Source organism: Mangifera indica, chromosome 18, assembly GCF_011075055.1.
Source record: "Mangifera indica cultivar Alphonso chromosome 18, CATAS_Mindica_2.1, whole genome shotgun sequence".
In the NCBI taxonomy this organism is placed as follows: domain Eukaryota; kingdom Viridiplantae; phylum Streptophyta; class Magnoliopsida; order Sapindales; family Anacardiaceae; genus Mangifera; species Mangifera indica.
The window spans coordinates 9,554,907-9,570,629 of NC_058154.1; the positions used below are offsets into that span (position 1 = coordinate 9,554,907).

At 34.1% G+C, this 15,723-nt stretch overlaps 1 non-coding gene across 1 annotated transcript; it reads right to left on the reverse strand.

The window, feature by feature from the left end:
* Positions 1-468: 468 nt before the first annotated feature.
* Positions 469-575, reverse strand: LOC123202507. Its single transcript, XR_006498980.1, has one exon. It is a non-coding gene; the product is annotated as a small nucleolar RNA R71 (small nucleolar RNA).
* Positions 576-15,723: the final 15,148 nt, after the last annotated feature.

Genomic DNA, 15,723 nt, shown 5'->3' on the forward strand with positions numbered 1-15,723 from the left:
TTTGATCAAGAAATTGAAAAGACTGCAAAAGGGTTGAGAAAAGAAACAAAAAGGAGACTGCACGCACACAAGGCAGTTCACGAAACAGAGGAAAACATGGCTGAAAATCAGACTTTAAGAGAGCTTGCTGCTCCAAATTTAAATCAACAACCACACTGCATTACTTTTCCGAATTTAGATGTTAATACCACCTTCGAATTAAAATCTGGACTAATTCATCTTTTACCTATTTTTCGTGGTTCTGCAGGTGAAGATCCTCATAAACATTTAAAAGAATTTCATGTGGTGTGCACCGGAATGAAACCGAATGGAGTAACCGAAGAACAAATCAAGATGAGGGCTTTTCCATTTTCTTTGAAAGATGATGCGCAAGATTGGTTGTATTATCTACCCGCTGGAAGTATCACTACTTGGCATGAGATGAAAAGATTATTTCTGCAGAAATTTTTTCCAGCATCAAGAGCAGCCAGCATAAGGAAAGAAATCTGTGGCATTCGACAGCATACTGGAGAGTCTTTATACGAATATTGGGAGCGCTTTAAAAAACTCTGTGCGAGCTGTCCACATCACCAAATTAGTGACCAGCTGCTTATTCAATATTTCTATGAAGGACTTCTATCGAATGAGAGAAATATGATTGATGCGGCAAGTGGTGGAGCATCGGCTGACAAAACACCTGAAGCAGCCCAGAATTTAATTGCAAATATGGCATCAAATTCACAACAATTTGGAAATAGATTAGACCATTCGTCTCGGCGCTTCAATGAGGTAAATGTATCTTCTCTTGAAAGACGACTTGATGATCTAACTACTCTTGTACGTCAAATGGCTGTAGGAAAAACAGAGACAGCGAAAGTTTGCGGAATCTGTTCGATAGGAGGACATCCAACTGATATGTGCCCAACACTTCAGGAGGACTGCTCTGAACATGCTAATGCAGTGGGCGAATTTTTAGGACAGCAGCAGCGAAATCATAATTATAATCCCTATTCAAATACTTACAATTCAGGTTGGAGAGATCATCCTAATTTTCGTTATGGGAATGCACATGTGGATCAGCCTTCAAATAATTTTCAGCCATACCAACAGCATTATATTCCTAGACAACAGCAACCAACTCAAAACTCTAATTCAGGTACATCTCTTGAAGATATTGTTAAAAGTTTGGCTACTAACACTATGAAATTTCAGCAGGAAACCAGAACTAGCATTCAAAATCTGGAAAATCAAATGAGCCAAATGGCTACTGCAATCAATAGGCTGGAAGCACAAAATTCAAGCAAACTGCCGTCACAAACTGTGATGAACCCAAAGGAGAATGTTAGTGCCATAATGTTTAGGAGTGGAAAGGAGTTGGAGATGCTAATTAAAGCACAACTTGCACCAACACAGCCAACAGAAAACAGAGAAAAATTGACAGCAGAAAATAATTTGTCCGAAAAGGTAGTGACAGGTAAATATCCTCCTTTCAGCGAATACAAACTTGTTCCTCCTTTTCCTGAAGCTTTAAAACTGAAGTACGAACGTAATGCGGATTTATATGAGACCTTTCGAGACTGTGAAGTCAATATTCCACTGTTTGATGCAATAAAACAAGTGCCTCGATATGCTAAATTTTTGAAAGAGCTGTGTACATTGAAAAGAAAGCAAAAACTCAAAAGGTATGAAAAAATCAAGGTAGGAGAAAATGTTTCAGCCATAATTCGCAAAAATCTTCCTGAAAAATGCAAAGATCCAGGTATGTTTTGCATCCCTTGCACCATAGGAGGAACAAAAATTGAAAAAGCCATGTTAGATTTAGGAGCATCTATTAATGTAATGTCATATTCCATTTATTCTGCTCTTAATCTTGGACCTTTAGAAAAAACTGGCACAGTTATTCAGTTGGCTGATAAATCAAATGTATATCCCAAGGGGTTAATGGAAGATGTTCTTGTTCAGGTTAATGATAAATTAATTTTTCCAGCTGATTTTTATGTTCTTGACATGGAAAATAATGACCAATCTGCACCTATTTTGCTAGGAAGACCCTTTCTGAAAACAGCTAAAACGAAAATTGATGTTCACAAAGGCACATTGACCATGGAGTTTGATGGTGAAGCTGTCCAATTTAATTTTTATGATGCTATGAAATATTCTGATGTGGATTTTCCTGTGTATTCAGTTGATTTAATTGATTCTCTAGCGCAGGATATACTTGATGGTGATGATAAGTTAAAGGTGGCTAACCATAAAAATATATTGAAAGAAAGAGATGAATTTAAATTAATTTCAGATGTGCAGAATGTAGGGACAGAGATGAATGAGCTCAAAGAGCTGAAAAATACAGGTAATTTATTTTATATTGAGCTACCAGTGCCTAATGAAAAATTGTTACCTTCTATTTTGCAGGTACCAGAGCTGGAGCTGAAATCTCTTCCACATCACCTTAAATATGTGTACCTTGGAGATGGGGAAACCTTACCAGTGATCATTTCCAGCAAGTTAAATGAGCAGCAAGAAGAGAAACTAGTGCAAATTCCGAAAAAGCTAGAGATTCAAAGCGTAGCGACATCAAAAGTATTTCAAGTTAATGGTCATAGACTCAAACTGTTTTACAAAGGAGTGCCAGCTGAAAACATCAGAGAAGTGGAGTTGAAAGATCCTGGATAAATAAATGAAGGCATTACGTCGAGCCGACGACTGTAAACAAAAGCGCTACTTGGGAGGCAACCCAAGCTTTCAATCTTATTTTAATTAATGCTTAAATTTTAATTTTCTAGACATTTGCTTTAATTTCGGTTTATGTGTTTCAATTTTAGTTTTAAATTTCAGTTTTATGATTTTTGGATATTTAATTGGCAATTATTTTATGATTTTCGCTTAGGTTTATTTTGATTTATTTTTATGTTACTGTTCAATCATCTTCTTCCTCCTGCCAGGTTCCAGTGAGCTGTCTGTGAATGTTCATGGGGAGAAATCGGTATTTTGGTGTTCTAGAACTGGGTCATGTGCTTCTGTCAAAAGTCCAACTTCTGCTTTGCTATTTTCTTAAATTCAAGGGGGCTATATGATTTAGTGTGATTATAAGGCTGGGTTATTTGCTTCCAGAGACCATATTCGCCAAACCCATACCTCAAAATTTCTCTCCACCTAAAATAAAAACCTAGCAGCCCTTTTCCTCCATTCTGCAACACCATGGTCAGAACCCATTCACAACATCAAAGAGCAGCAAAAACCCACTCATCGGAGGCCTCCTACGCCAGAGTTGTCATCACAATCTAAAGAATCCTCTATCAATTGCAACTCTTCAGAATTCGAACTACTGTTCCTTTTCCCCAAATCCAGAGAAGTTTCCTCTTCCTTTTCTCTTAAATTTCAGTTCTCATTTTATTTTGTTTTGTTTAAACATTGAGGACAATGTTTGGTTTAAGTGTGGGGGAAGGTTTATTTGTGTTTTATTTTTCTACTGTTTATTGTTCTATTTTTCAGTTATATATTTTTTTTTCTGCTCTATTCTTATGTTTTATCCTTCTATTCTGCTTTCAGTTTGTTCAGTTCTACTTGTTTTATTTTTCTGTCAGTTTTTTCTTTTTTTTTCTTTTTTCTGTCTTCTTTTGTGTTATGATTATTCAGTTATGCCTCATAGTTTTTTTTTCTTTACTTAGTTCTGTCTATGTTGATGCTCCTTGCTGGATAAAGTTTGATTTTTATGGCAGCTAGTGTATCCCTCCCTGTTTTTTAGTCAGCTAAACAGTCCATTAATCTCACTTTGAATGAATTAATTTGTATGCATGCCTTGGAATTTAGCCAATTCAATAGGAGAGCATTGTACACTGATTTGTTAGATTAATTAGGGGCATGCATTTAAACAAATTTTGATAATTGAGTGCTCGAGTTTGTTTAAAGTTGAGGTGAATTTATTTAACCCGTGAGTTTTGAGCCGAAAAAGATTGAAACATTCATATCAATCTATATTTTCTTTGATGAGTGATATTCTCCCATGTGAATATATCTCTAGAACTTGCTTTGAACCGTTTCGAGACCACATTGAAATATGCATGCATGAAAATGATAAAGGCATTCTTGTTTAAAACCTTTAGCTTAAAAAGCCAACCTATTTTAAATTTCCCTAGTTAGCCCCTTGAGCCTTACAAAGCCCTGGATTCTTTGTGCTAAAACCATATTACAAACCCAAGCCTTCAAGTAAAAATCCTCACCCAACCATGAAAATGAGCAAGGCATTTAAACTTAAATTTGTTGCTTGGTGAATTTGTTATCTTGAGAAATTTAAGTGTGGGGGAAAATGGAACTTAATTGTATAAGAAGAGATGATGAAAAGAAGTTGGCATGGAGAGTGCTATTGAGATTGCCTTATGTTGTTATCTTTGCTACCCAATTCTCTTAGTTATTCAAGAAAAAAAAAAAAGAAAAGAAAAAAATGTTATGACAGAAAAGAAAAAAAAGACAGAAAAAAAAAAGAAAAAAAAAAAGGAAGTTGAAAAAGAGAGAAGAGAAAGATAATAGCAATTAGCAAAGAAATATAGTGAATGTGGTGGCTTTAGCTTTACATTTTTGTTCCCCTTAGGTGTTTAAATGTTTTTGTTAATATTCATGGTTTTAACTTTTTATATCCATTAATCCTCACCTTTACCCAAAACCCCATTACAACCTAAAATAAAGTCATTTTGATTTATGCATGTTTATAATCTAAGTGGTGGAGATTTGGTGTATAAGCAAGCTTATGGTAGAATGTTTGCATTGGAAGAATTTGAGCGAAACACCGAACCATTAAACACATGAGTGATATGAGTGATAACCGTGAGGATGATTCACCAAAGCTTTATACATGCTTTAGAATGCGATTATCTTGATTTGTCTTTGTGCATACTCCCTTGTAAAGTTTGATAATGATGTGTGTTGATGCTTGAATCTTGGTTGGGTTGAATCTTAAGGTATGCACACTTTTCGGTATCGTGAAAAAAAGAGATTGATGGAACATTTTTGTGTTTGCTTTGTTTTTGTTTTTGTTTTTGTTTTACTCGAGGACGAGCAAAAGATAAGTGTGGGGGAATTTGATAAAACCATTAATTGCTACTATTTTGATTTATAATTCTCTTATGTTGTGTGGAAATTTGATTTAATCTAATGGAATTACTTATCTTTTTGCATTTAGGAAGCTTTGAGCAATTTTGGAATAAGTTGGGCCAAAAAGAGAAAAAACTGGAGCAGATATATTAAACTGGAAATTTCGTAAAGCAGACTAAGCGTGGGCACGTGAAAGATGAGAGCAGAATCCGGAAAGCAGATCTGAACGTCCAGATCTGTTGCAAGAGTCCATAAAATATTAAGATTTGCTTCCAAGGAAAGGGATAATCACCAGCTAGAAAAGAGGATTAATTGAGCTAAATAAGGAATGATATTTTTGGAAGAATGATTTATATTAAAAATACATATCTTTTCCTTTCTTTTTGGGAAGATATGTATCACTTTGCTTGATTGGATTAGGAGATTAGGATTCACTTTCAATTTCCAGATTTTTAGTAGGACGATAATATATATACTCTTATTTTTATTTGAGAATTATCAACCATTGTACTTAGAGAATTAGAGAGAAAAGCATGGTCTACAGTGGCTGAATAATTTATCTTGGTTGAAGGGATCTGAAACCATGGAACTACAATGATTGTGAGATTTATTTTGTTCTTTAATGCATCTTTTTGATTATTTGAGTATTGATTATCTTTCTGAATTATTTGTTATTGATTGTGTTGGTTGATTTCTAAGGCGCGCGATTAGTTTATCAATTAATATAATCTACGGCTAGTTTAGATGCTGAATCCGTAATTGTTCAATCCATCTAATCGAAGTGGCGACTAGGTTTATCGTTTGCTGCGTCAGAAGCTATAATCCTAGGAAAATAATCAACTAGATTAAATGCAACGTCGTACGTTTGTGTTGTCTTGCTTCGTTGGTCTTTCTAATTCGTAATGCTATTGTTTAATTAAATTCGAGATCGTATCCGAATTGTTAATCAATAAGGGTTAATTAAAATACATGTTTTTGGTTAACTAATCGTAAGGAAGGACAGGTTAATTTAATACCACAACGAATATTTGAATAATTAAATTGATATTTTGTTTCGATGATCGATCGTAGTTCCAATGGTGGATGTGACCGAAGACCAAGGTTTGTTAAATCGATTTATTCCTTTTAGATTATTTTTCTGAATTTTTATTTATTGTTTTTCTTTATAATTTGCATTCAACTCAAAACTCCCCTCTTATTTCTTTGTTTCGATTTAGTTGGGACGACATACTAATCAAAGCTCTTCGAGGGAACGATCCCTACTTTCCTTTACTACATTTTTTGTTACAGGAATTTAGGATTTAATTTGGGTGTCAACGACAGCACGTACCAACAGTTACCATGAAGAAGCTGTCATCAGTAGTTTATTGGAAGGGCATGTAGAGTGTTGTCAGGAATTACATTAGAAGATGTCTTACTTGTCAAAAGTATAAGCCCGAAAATATCGCTACATCTGGACTATTACAACCAATACCCTTGCCTTATGGAGTATTCAGTGAACTTACAATGGACTTCATTAAAGGCTTGCCTAAATCACAAGGCAAATTAGTCATCCTAGTAGTAGTTGATCACTTTACAAAATATGCGTATTTTATGACCTTGGGACACCTCTTCTCTGTACAGTAGGTTACACAAGTTTTCTTAGACTAGGTTTACAAATTGCATGGGAACCTCATAAATATAGTTAGTGATTGAGGTACTGTCTTTATTAGCAAATTCTGGTAGGAGCTCTTTCAGTTGCAGGGTGTCATTCTCAAGTATTCGATGGCATACCATTATCAAACGGATGGCTTAAATGAAATGGTCAACTACTACCTAAAAGGTTACCTTAGATGCATGGTAGGGGAGCTTCCAAATACTTGGTTTCATTGGCTGCCTTTAATTAAATATTGGTATAATATGAATTACCATTCTAGTATCCAAATGCCAATCTCTGAAGCTTTTTATGGCTACTCTCCACCCATCCATATTCCTTACCTCCCTAAGGATTCAAATGTGGTTAAAGTTGATGCCCTGTTATGTTCCAAGGAAGATACCATCCAAGTGTTGTAGCAACATTTATTAAGAGCCCAATAGCATATGAAGCTTATAGCCAATCGAAAACACTCTTAGAGGCAGTTTCATATTGGAGACCAAATGTATGTCAAACTTCAACCTTATTGTCAAATGTCTATGCATACGAGAAATAAAAAATTACAGCCCAAATACTTTGGTCCCTTTTTTATCATTGACAATGTGGGACAAGTTGCTTATCATTTGTAGTTGCCCTGTGATGCTCTTATTCATAATGTCTTCCATGTTTCACTTTTGAGACGGTTTATGCTTGAGTGGTTGCTTCACCTACACTACCTCCACAATTTACTCCATAACACTAGTTTCATTGCATCCTTGAAAGGAAATTGGTGAGACAACACCATGCACTAGCTGTTAAACTTCTTATACAATGGCAGAACGAATCTCCATCTACAGTTACCTGGGAGTTTACAGACACCATTCATGCCGAATTTCCTTCATTTTCCCTTGAGGACAAGATAGTCGAGGGGGGTTAGTTGATGTAAAATGCTAAGAAACATAGTGGATGGCGCAAATGGAAAAGGACATGGGGTCATCGTTTGGGAGTTACATGAAGAGGAATACTGTCATTTTGGAAATTTGATGTCGTTTAGGAATTAATGGAATGGTGTTGTTGGTAAGTGCTATTGTTGACACCCAAATTAAAATCCTACATTCCTGCAAGAAAAATATAGTAAAGGAAAGTAAAGATCGTTCTCTCAAAGAGTTCTAATTAGTAAACTGTTACTTATCTCACAAAACAATAAAACTGAGGGTTTTTGAATTGAATACGAATTATAATTAAAAACAGTAAGTAAAAATTGACAAAATAATCTAAAATAAATAATCAATTAAACAAACATTGGTCTATGGTCACATCCACCATTAAAACTATGATTAATCATTGATACCCAAAAATATCAAATTAATTATTCAAATATTCGTTGTGATATTAATTACCTGTCTTTCTTTATAATTAGTTAACCAAAAACATGTATTCCAGTTAATCCTTATTGATTAACAACTCAGATACGATCTCGAATTTAATTAAACAATAGCATTAAGAATTAGAAAGACCAACGAAATAAGACAACACAAAGGTATGACGTTGCATTTAATCCAATTGATTATTTTCCCTAGGAATTATGATTGCTAACATAGCAAACAATAAATATCAGTTGTCACTTTGATTAGATGAATTGAACAATTATGGATTCAACACCTAAACTAGCATTAGATTATATTAAGTGATAAACTAATCACGCGTCTTAACAATCAAACAACACAAGCATAAATATAATTCAGAAAGATAATCAATACTTGAATAATTAAAAAAGATGCATTAAAAAGCAAAAATCTCACAACTTGTAGTTCATGGTTTCAGATCCCTTCAACCAAGAGAAAAGATTCAACCACTGTATGTCATCCTCCCTTTTGCCTTCCTTTCGATGAAATGAAAGCTAAAAATTAATTGTCTCGCTCCAAAAAGAAAGTATCTATATATATCTCCCTTCATTTAGATAAGCTCGAAATAAAAATAAAAATAATCCCTTCCTAAAAGGAAAAATATATATACATATTTATCCTTTTCCAAATTTCCCTTCGTCTCATCCTTGTATATTCCTTATCTTATTAGAAAGTGTTCCCCTTTTTCCAGCTAATAATCACCCATTTTCTACGAAGCAAATCTTGACTTTTTTGGAATATCTCAATTGATCTGGACTTCAAAATTTAAATTTTGAAATCTGCTCTTGTCATTGCATGTGCCCATGCCTAGCCAACATCATAGATTTTTTTGATTCGTAAATCTGCTTCACTTTAAGTCGTTTTGGTCCAAACTTAGCTCCAAATATGTTTAAAGCTTCCTAAGTGCAAAAGATAAATAATTCCATTAGATTGAATTAAATTTTCACACAATATAAAGAAATTAGAAATCAAAATAATGACAATTAACAACATTATCAAATTCTCCCACGCTTATCTTTTGCTTGTCCTCGAGTAAACCACAATTATCATTTAAAACAAAAACAAAAAGGTTCCATCAATTTCTTTTCTCATGATACCAAAAAATGTACATACCTTAAGATTCAAACTAGGGATGGCAATTTGGGTCCGATTTTAGGGGCCCTGACCCTCCCCGACCATAACGAGGAGGGGATTCTCCGATAAAAACGGGAAAAATGGTAAGGATGGGGATGAAAAAAATCTTTGTAATCGGGGACGGGTCGGGGACGGGGATACATATGTCCCCGTCCCGCCCCTCCCCTCCCCTCCCCTCCCCTCCTTTCCCCGCCCCGCCCCTGCCCGGCCCGACCCATCCCACCCCCTAAATCTAATATATTAATATAATAATTTCTAAACTATTAAGTTCTAGAAATTTTTACATTATAATTTATTAAAACTATAACTTTAATTTTACTAATTTTTGAATTATCAATTATCAACTTTTACTAATTTCTGAACTATTAATCTAATATATTAAAAAAACCCCAGAATCTCATTATCATAAAATGCAAATGCACCAAATTAATTCTATTTCAACTTCAAAACTTAGTCAATCAATCCACCAGGTTTTACACACAAAAAACAAATTATAAACTTGATAAAATCAATTGAACTAAATGAAAAGTGTTAAATTTAATGTTATTATAAAATTACCCTAGATCACATACATGAAAAGCTACTAATGAAGAGATTGATTAATGCATATTGTTAGATTTTATGAAAACTTTGTATTTGAACTAAAATAACAATGAATATTTTGTAGCTTTGTAGCAAGTGATATTTTGGGAGAATATGATTTATTTTATTTATTGAAATACATAAAGGAATACGGGTATAGGGAGGGGATTTTTCCCCGCGAGGACTGGGAGGGGATGGGGAGGGGATTTTTCCCCGCGGGGACGAGGAGGGGATTTTTCTTCACGGGGAGAGGACGAGGATTCTTTGTTATCCTGTAACAGGGACGGGTATTGATATCTCCTATGAGGACGGGGACGGGGATTGATATCCCCTCCCCATTGTCATCCCTAATTCAAACCAACCAAAACTTAAGAAACAACACACATCATAATCAAACTTCACTTAGAGATGCGCACAAAGACAAATCAAGACAATCGCATTCTATAGCATGTATGAAGTTTTGGTGAATCTCCTCACAGTTATCACTCATACCACTCATGTGTTTAATGGTTCAGTATTTCGCTCAAGTTCTTCCAATACAAACATTCTACCATAGGTTTGCTTATGCACCAAATCTCCACCACTTAGATTATATATATGTATAAATCAAAAGGACTTTATTTTAGGTTATAATGGGGATTCAGCTAAAGTTGAGAATTAATAAACACGAAAGGTTAGAACCATAAGCATTAACAAAACATTTAGACACATAGAGGCAACAAAAATCTAAATTTCAAAATTTGCTCTCGTCATTACACGTGCCCATGCTTAGCCAGCATCACAGATTTTGTTGATTCGTAAATCTGATTCACTTTAAGTCGTTTTGGCCTAAACTTAACTCCAAATATATTCAAAGCTTTCTAATGCAAAAAGATAAATAATTTCATTAGATTGAATTAAATTTTCACATAACATAAGGGAATTATAAATCAAAATAATGACAATTAACAACATTATCAGTTGTTTTAATGTTCTTATGAAATATAAGTGTAAAACGTTGGAGAAAAAGTTAGTTATGCAAAAAAATTGTCAATGTAATTAACGTTTCTTTCTTCTGATTATGTTCTCTCATGTTTGTTATTCTTATATGCATCTTCTTGTTCTATTAATTCTTTACCAAACCTTAAGCATTAGCATCATTCTAAAACCCAATGACCAAGACTTGGATTTGAGTAGTATCGACCTAAAACATCATATACAAAAGCTATATTAGGTCTCATGCAAACCTATGCATGCATCAAACTTTCAATGACATAGCCTAAGGGATATTTCACATGGATTCTCTTTAAACCTCATTATTTGGACACTATTTGATGCTAAACTTATCTCATTTCATAACATGCACATCACTTGCTTTATAATTATGCATGTTAAACCTCTTAAGCACACGATCAATGTATGCCTTTTGAGATAAGCTAAAAGGTCTACTTTTTTTACATAAAAAGTCTTGGATAATGTTGGGAAATTATGGTGTGAAATATATAGGCACAGTGGAATATGTAATTTAAAATTTTACAAAGACAATCACATTATGCCATAATAGTGTAGGATCCATTATAGTAATTGTGTTACAAAAATGTTAAAAAACAAACATAAGGGGTTTCAAATATGTCATACCAACATTGGAGCCTTATTCTCTTTGACAAGGTTGAAAAAGGCTACAATTACTCTAAAACCCAAGCATAAGGTTGCACCTTAGTATCCACATGAAGCAAAGGCTCAAATAGTCATAAGAAGACTCCTAGGTGATCTATGAATAGGTAAGTGTTTGATATGCACGAGCCTGCTCAATGTGTTTAGGTCGAAAAATTATGAAATTTTGAATTCATGTCTCTTTATATAGAGATGATGCACAATTGTTCATAGGGATATGTGATCATACACATGATGTTAATCTTATCTGCAATTATCCAGATTTTGGGGTGGATAAGATGCATTGATAATCCCTATTTAAGGATAATGCACACACGTATAAGATCATGCATAGTCATACACATGTTAAACTATCCATATCCGATTTTATCCTTATCCAATTGGATAAAACCCAAACTTCACAATTTCTACCACATTTAAACACCTTAAGATTATTACACTCGGGTCCCTAGTAGCAATAAATTGCACTTTAAGCCCAAAAACATATCAAGAATCAAAATTTTCTATCTGAATACCAAATTGGATTCAACTCTAATAATCTTATGTCTTTAAAGTTTGGTCAATTTTTATTGTGTGTGACCTATAAATTTTTTGTTAGGTCAATAATAGATGGCTTTGTGTCAAACTCTCAACTTGATTTTAAACCACAAATTTTAGGAACCTAATTGAATCCACAATATTGATGACCCATTTTCTACTAATCCTTTCATCTAAAGTGGTTCCAATCTGTGAAAATTGGGTTTGAGCATTCATGCCAACAACATCCAAGTAGTGTCAGTTCCACAATATTTTGCCACTAAGTAAAAATAAAAGAAGAGAAATCGAATTGTTGATGGCCCATGTCACACCCACAAGTACGTATTAAGGGTATTTAAGTCATTTTAAGTATTTGTTTAATATTTTGTATGCATTTATTTGTTGAAGTATGTTGTACAACCATGTATCGTAAGAGTGCATGCTTGTATTTTGGTCTTTTCCAACATGAGTTCTAATTTTTTCTAAGTGTAGGAAGATGTAAGACCGTGCATGTTAAAGGTGCATGATTAGAGGTGGATTCAAGCCGAGACGACTAGAGCTCAAAATTGAGCTCAACTCGATCGAGCCGGAAACGCGCCAGGTAATAACGAGCCCGATCCCAAGTTCGAGCTTCAATTTTTAGAGAAACCGAGCTCAAGCCTGAATACGAACTCTAAGTCGAGCAGCTTGCCTTGGCTCGCGAGCCAGTGCTCATCAAGGCTCGCGAGCTTTGTTAGTTAAGAAGTGCTATTCTTCTCAAAGTGAAAATTTACAATGTGTGATTCTTCCCAATCTATGATATTTGTTATTTGTTAGCTACTCTCAATTTGGGTTGCATGCCAAGAAAAACATCGATGAGCCAACAGAATAGTCAACCAAGATGAAACCTTAATTTGGGCGCCCAAGAGCACACTAGTCTAAAGAACATCACTCCAGGACATCAGACTGTTAATCAATATTACATGCCAAGTAACTCTACTTTGATGAAACCCACAAGCACAGATGCAGCTCAAAATCCTGTTGTTCAAAGCAATATCAACTCCACCAGGAAACTTCCCTTTGCATCTGAGAATTTTTCTCACATGAAATCCTGTTGTTCAAAGCAATATCAATTCACTCACATGGGTTCAAGTTGACATTCACAAGGACAATTGTAAATTTTGACCTTATTTAAATCGCAATACAAGTGGGTGCTTAATTTTTATTATTAGATTAAATAATTTTAATCTAATTTTTATTATTTATACAAATATAATAAAAAAAAATTTTGTCAAAATTACTCATGTGTCACACCAACCTGTTAACTGTTTTGTTAAAACTTAAGATAATTTTATTTTGTTTATTTTTAATAAGTGATTAATATAAGATGATTGATTCCATACAATCAAATTTAAAAATTCAGTTTTAATTTGAAAAATTAAATAACATATAGTATAATTAAATGTTTACATAGATTAAAGTAATTTTGATATAAAATTTATTTTATTTTGAATTTTAGATGAAATTAGAGATGGGGTTAAAATGATTATTAACTCAAAATCTTTTTACATTTGTATAATAAATAAAAATTAAGGTAAAATTGTTTATCCAATTAAAAAATTATTTTAATTTATTTAAAGAAAAAAATTCAGTTAAAATTAATGTATACGGATTAAAATAGGATAAAAGAAGTCAAGTCAATTAAGTTAGTGCCCAAAAAATGAAAAATTATTATGAAAACTAGAAAAACCCTCGCTCGATACACAACTAACAACTAACAAACAAGAATAGAAATTACAGGGATTGATTATCTGCTGAATTAATTTTGTGTTTATTCTTGAAAATATTTATAATATATAAATAGATTGATTTACAAACAATGAAAATGTATTAAACAATGTTTAAACGAAAATAACATTTTGAAATTGAAACTATGATCCTGTGAACAAGCTCGTTAGGCTCGGCTCGACAGCTCGGTTCGATGGCTCGGCTCTTTAAGAATAAGCGAGCCTAGCTCGATATCTCGGATCGTGAAACATATTCGATTTTCAGCTCGTTATAGGCTCGCGAGTAGCTCGGCTCGATATGTATTCCGAGCCAGGCTCGTTAAAGGCCCGCGAGCCAACGAGCTCGAACATGAGCTGCATTTTCATTACGTTCGACGAGCTCAAGCCGTGGCTCGGCTTGAATGAACAGTTATCGAGCTGACACCGAGTTTGCCTGTGTTCGAGCTCAGCTCGGCTCGAATCCAGCCCTATGCATGATCATACATCCAATAAACGTATACAGTGTAAGTTGGTCACCATGTACAACCGTGCATGACTGTACATGATATCAGTTATTAGATAAAACATGTCTCCAGAGATCATGGGATGGGACATGATAAAAATGGATGAAACGATCAAGACAACCGTGTATGAGGATTACATGGTCATGACCAATGTTATTTGGTAAAAAATGTACAAAGAAGCAGGCTTAAGCGGAGAAGCATAATGCTTTTTCTTTCAAATTTTTAGAGAGAGATAAGGACAGACAACGAGAGGGAGAAGGACCACATTCAAAAGTCACCGGAAAAGACCTTCGGGACACCAAAAACCTCAACCACTCTAAGATTTATGTAGCACTCGACGAAAGAACAACTAAGCAGGTTTATTTATTTGTTAAAAAATTTATAGCAAGTTAAATTTAGTTGATTGTGGTTTTTATGCCAGTCCACTATTATTTTTCGTTCTTGTTGTTGTCTATACAAATCTTATACTTTTATTGAATCCTTATAAAACCTGTTGTTTTATGTCAAAATAGTTTTAACAGGTTGAAACAAATTGTATCTTGACATGACACGATCCATTTCTTAAACGGTCAATATGGGTCGAGTTCAGATTAAATGTTTTCAATACAATTCTAACTTGGTCAGTTCAGTTTGAGTGTCTTTTGACTTGAAAACTAAAAAGAAACAACTCGACCATGACCAGAAAACATGAACTGACAGCTCTCTAAAATTTGTGTAAGACTGTTATACTCTAATATGAACCAAGAGGCAGAGACGATATGTAGCATTGACCATTTTAATCTGGCAAGAGTTGTCGGTTACTGTTCCAAAAGATCGAACTGACCTTTTGTTTATAAGGATGGTGTAATCGTTCTCCAAAAAAAAAAAAATCAATTGTAGAATCATAACTGGGAACCCAGAAAAAAATCATAATTCCGATGTGCCACATTACAAACCCAAAATAATATTAACAATGTAGGCGTATTTGGCTAATATCGTATATTATTACACATTTTAAGTACATGAACATATAAAATGTTTAATCAACATGCACTAAAATGTATTTATGGTCATAATATAGCACTCTATCCGGCTAGATCAACATCAAATAACACAATAATATTTAGAGATGTATTATTAGAAACCATATAATAATAATTTATTGAAAGAAAATTATGGGCGATGGCCCTGTCCAGGACTTGGAACAGATGTTGAATCCACAACTAGGCCATCCTGGGAAATGTCCTCTGCAGTCAACCTCTCCTTTTTAGCCAATTTATAATCAAATTTTCCAAACGCTTTTAGAACTGAATTGTCTCCCAGGGTAGCGGCCTTCGTTTTCTCCAAGCTCAAGACTTTTCTTCCTTCCAAAGAATGTATATAGAAGATAGAGATCACAAGAACAAAGATAAGCGCGGTTTTGCTGAAAGAAGCCATGAAAGTTATTTGGAGACAAAATGTAGGCGATATATAAATTTGCAGAAAAGATAATTGAGGAATCCAGT